This window comes from Phoenix dactylifera, unplaced genomic scaffold (assembly GCF_009389715.1).
Source record: "Phoenix dactylifera cultivar Barhee BC4 unplaced genomic scaffold, palm_55x_up_171113_PBpolish2nd_filt_p 001390F, whole genome shotgun sequence".
Lineage (NCBI taxonomy): Eukaryota > Viridiplantae > Streptophyta > Magnoliopsida > Arecales > Arecaceae > Phoenix > Phoenix dactylifera.
In genome coordinates, this window is record NW_024068712.1 from 38,763 (window position 1) to 44,131 (window position 5,369).

Below are 5,369 nucleotides of genomic sequence, written 5' to 3' on the forward strand. Positions count from 1 at the left end.
CACATCTCGGCACGGCACATCCCGTATCGGCACATCTCGGCACGGCACATCCCGTATCGGCACATCTCGGCACGGCACGTCCCGACATGTCCCGTATCGGCACATCTCGGCACGGCACGTCCCGACATGTCCCGTATCGGCACATGACATACCGGCACGGCACGGACCGTCCCGTAGACGTTGTGATACCTATTGTAAGGAAATAAATATTTGGTACTTACCTTTTGCTTGGGCCGTCTCTTTTGAATCTGAGTAGATGGATTGCGGATGGTAACTTTCTCAACACCAGGTGAATAACTATCCTGTCCAGATAGAACCAACTCAAACGCAGACGGGTCACGTCGAGTAGACGTATCAACCTTCAGTGAAGCGCGCCCACGTGAACCGGTCTTCCGTTTTGCAGGCTCTAAAAGAGGTGTACTATCTGGACTTGCAATCTCTCGTAACTTCTTGATCATCTGCAATTGAGAAGCCCCATCTAACTTCTTGAATCGTAGCGCAATCAAATCTAACTCTGCATCACAACTCAACTGAATTGGCTGCACGGGGGGGGTAGGCAGAATATCAAGTTTCCTCCAATGAGGATCTATGCAGTCGAGAGGAATGGGCCGACCTTCCACCCTGTACCGCGCAATCTGGTGAGCACATGGTATACCATGTGTGCGTCGAATAGCGCACCCACAATTTGAATCATCAAATCCAACTGAATTGGCTCGTTTCGATTGGGCGAGGACATGATTTAACGCACTTATAGATATGAAACCTCGCAACTCTTTGAATTCAGCTGGCTTGAAGTTGTGCTGCACTACCAATAAACTCTTCTCCAATGAGGCTTTAACGGAGCTGTGCTGCAACTCAATCAATCCATGTATTCTAGTCCAAGATGACTCGAAACTTCCTTGGCTTGATCCAAGCTGCTTTTTGAGCTTTGCATGTGCACTCTCGACCCTAGTAAACAAATGAAAGTTAGATATAAGAATTGAGGCAAATTAAAATTAAATGAGTCTTTATTTGTGATACCTATTTGTCGTCACATTTCCGTAGTGCCTGCATGTATCAGTCCACGCCGCAACAAATCTTTCCTTGTATTTGCTCAGCCAAGTATCTGACACATACTGTAGTGCATCTGGATAGGTACCGAACTCTCTCTGCAGTGCACTCCAGCGATCATTATACTCGTCTTCCGTGGAGGACAGCACTAGTACATTCCAACTCATAATAAATTTATCCCATTTCTCCTTCAATTCGAAAAATTTTTTGCACTTGGCCAAAACATTCCTACTAATATGCCATCTACATAATAAATGTCTAGCAGTAGGAAATACTCTATGAATTGCATTCATCAAAGCCAAGTCTCTATCTGTAACAATCAACTCAGGCAAAACATCATCAGCTATGACACTGCGCAATCTCTCTAATGCCCAAGTATAGCTTTCTTCCCCCTCAGAATTTAAGTATACAAAAGCAACTGAAAATGTCATGTCAGTAGATGTCACCCCCACAATCTCTAAGAGCGGAAGACGATACCTATTCGTCTTGTACGTGCAATCCATTATCAACACACGGGGAAATGCACGGAACAAATCAATGCTGCCAGGGTGTGCCCAAAATAAGTCATGCACAACATCCGTATTAGTACAATTCCTATGCCACTCAATATATTTAGCCTCTGATAATTTACCTAATAGATGTTGCATTTCAGACCTCCCGGCTTTCTCTGCAACCTTAAACCGTTGACGTACATTGTAGATAGTCTTGATAGTCGTAACATTGAGGGCATCTCTTTCCTTCAATGTGGATAATATGTCCTTTGGACGAACCAAACTCTTCGACATATCCACTAACAATTCCGTCTCCTGCTCAGATAATCTCCCTGCATATGAGTGCCCCTCCAGATTCTCTGCAGCGGGATGATTGTGCACTCCACATACGACCAGTAATATCCAATCATCCGCAGTATCCAATTTCTTTCCTCTTAATGCAAAAGGGCATCCACACTTCTTTGTCCCACAGGCAGTCTTTATTCGCTTTTCTTTTGTGGTTCGGTACGTCCCACCCCTCTCACAACCTAACGTAATTCTGGGTTTCTTAGAAATGGTACCTGCATCGGATGATTTGATTACAACAACAAAACCATTTCGCCTCCCAGCTTCACGACACCAATTACACAAGTCCTCTCTACTCTTGAAGATCTATACATTAAACAATTTATGTAAGTACACAGTTGTAAAAATAGCTCGCTAAACTAATACAAAATTGCACAATATATTATAATACCTCGTAAGTTGTAAATTCGCTTGTGTAATCCAGTACAAATTCTGATCCAATTATACTCGATTCGGTTGTAGCATAGCCCTACATATAAAATAATTTATCACCAAGAATTAATGAATCAGAGGATCTGTTCGGCACAAAATTCAGCACGGCACGCGATTTGGCACGAGAAGGCTTCTGTTCGGCTGCAGAGTGCCGAACAGAAGCCTTCTGTTCGGCTTCAGTGTGCCGGACAGAAGCCTTATGTTCGGCACTGTGCAGCCGAACAGAAGCCTTCTGTTCGGTAGAGCGTTGCCGAACAGAAGGCTTCTGTTCGGCACTATGCAGCCGAACAGAAGCCTTTTGTTCGGCGATCCAGTGCCGAACGGAGCACGAACCGTGAAAAAAAAAACTTTCGAAACAAGGTGGAACACGTACCTTTGCGGCCGATTCTTCGTCCCAAATCACTAGTTGCTTGTCCATGCTTCGAATGGGGCTTAAATCTCCTTCAAAGATCGCCTAAACGATGTAAATGGATCGAGGGGTTTAAGGGGGGTTTGAGGGGTGGTTTTTTTTTTCCTTTTCAAAACGAAACGGAGGAGGAGACGGAGGAGGAGGAAGGGGGGTGTACTGAGAAAATTTCAAGGGCAATATGGTAATTACACTAAAGGTTAGTTTGGGTATTTTTTTTTTTGTTTTTGGAGGGTGTCCTGAGCAATCGGGGGGGGGGGGGGGGGGGGGGGTGTATTTAGAACTCCCCTTCCCACATTCTATGAACAGTACATAAGAGTCAGAAAGACATAAATTGCCCTTACTGGTGCAGAACATCGTACTTCGATACATCCGAGAAAACATTCCTTTTTTCTATTAAGTTTGGACACACATTTATTTTATACTATTTAAATTGTCCAATTTTTAACCATCTGATGCATAAGCTAGAATTTCCAAATTACATGGTTTTTTTTATGTAAATAATTTAGAACTAGTATATCACTCCACTGGCTCTAGATCATTGATGTTAGACCTCCATCCTCCAATCATGACCTGATTGGAGAATCCACTCAACCAGATGCTAGTCTACTCAAATCTCTGTGTGTACGCCTGCATGTACTGTGCAATCTAAATAACAATTGCTATGAAGCTTTTATTCTTCCATAATAGTAACTATATCGTCATTATCTCATGTCTTCATCATAATCTAAAGAAAGTAATATTTTTTAAACTAAATCTTTATATTGATTGGAAGAAATGATCTGTTAATCAATAAAAAAATGTGGCTTGACCAAATAACACCACGTTTTCAATATCTACTCACAGTATTTTTACTTGTCAGGAAAATAACACTAATGTTTTTATTTGAAAGGATTAACTTACCACAAAATTGTGAAAACCCAAAAATGCTGCATTAAGAAAAGACCATATAAAGCTGCAGAACCTCATTTGGGAGATTGTTCTATAGCAAATCCATATAAGGTGATCACCCGTATGAGAATGATTATTAATCTGAAGATTGATGATTTCATCAACTACTGATGTTTTACTTTGCCACAAAATGATCATGACCATCCTTCAATATAGAAGCTACCAAACTTTTTGACAAATTGCAACCCAATCATAAATTGGTAACATGCCCATCCAGCCATAAGTTGGATCAATCAAATATAACTTGCTCCATTGGTTCTCACACTTAATGTGTTCAATTTGATGACAACCTTTTTCCCTTACATCATGGACATCAATTTTGTTCTAAAATTTAAAAAAAAAAATGATTAAGAAGGGATGAGAATTACCTGTGGAGAGCAATGCATCAAATGGGATGAGCTCACAAGTCTGATAATAAAGATGCCAATGCCATTTAGTATACAAATTCTCTCGTACCCTGCTTCAAGAATAATAATGCAACAAGCTGCAAGGGTTCAGATCAGGATATCCACTAAAGCAACGTGGCCATTGAAGCGAATTTCATTATTATTTTGGATATAGCACCACAACAATTCTAAAGAACCAACCGCATTCTGGTTCCATTGTCGCCCGATCTTCGTGAGTATAATGAACAAAATGCCGGCAGAATTTCCAGCATAAAAAAAATATTTTCCAGATTACCCTCCACGTTATCCTTTGTACTAAAGAAAGACTGTCATACAAACTAGAAAAAAAGCTAAATTCTACATGGAGCCCCAAATCTAACTACTCAAGCATTTTGAACAATTATCTAGCCAAAGAGAATTACATTTTTTTTTTCCAATTTTCATTTTGGCAGGAACTAGATGTTCATAAGGACGAGTATGAAAAAGTTATAAAAGATCAAAATATACACTGTGGTCGGAAGGAATGCCAATTCCAACTGTTTAGAGTAGGCACACAAAGAACAAGTGAGCAGACTTGTTGCATTGTAGGTAACAAAGAATCTAGTAAGATGGTCTGTAATACCGACAACATTGGTAACCATGGAAATAGGCACATGAGGTAACAGGCAAATAGGTGAAAATTTGGAATATGGAACAAATACATTCACTTATATGGAAGATAAGCGTCCACACACAGTTTTGCTAGCTTAACCGAAAAAGAGTCATACACACCAAGAAAACTTTCAAAGCAGCCAGTAAACCTCGGATGTTCAAATTATCCAGTTCTAATAAAATGGAATATGCACTCATTTGTTTCCTCAAATGCCCCTGACAGATCATCAAGACCATGATTGTGGCCAAACAAGGGAAAGGGGACCATCAGATATCATAGCTGCAAAAGTAAGCCCTGTCACAGTCTGAAAATGTCATCGGAATTCCTATGTCTATAACATTTTTGAAACTGTTGAGTGAAGCTTAAAAATCATTCAGAACCGCATGGTTGCTAAATCCATACAAGTTTTCTTTAATCATCTGTCAGCATGCTATAAGAATAAAAGGCTGGTCATTACCTTTTAAATAATTCCAGCAGATTGTGGTCGATGCCAAAACCACCTTTCCCTACTTTTCTTTTCCAGCTGCGGGTAGATCTCAGAAAGAATGTTAGAAACATCCATAGAAATATCTAGCTATATATTTGCTATCCGTATTGTCAAAAACGAGAGAGAAAAGCCCATATGGGGCTTGGGAGTTGGAAGATCAAAGATCACA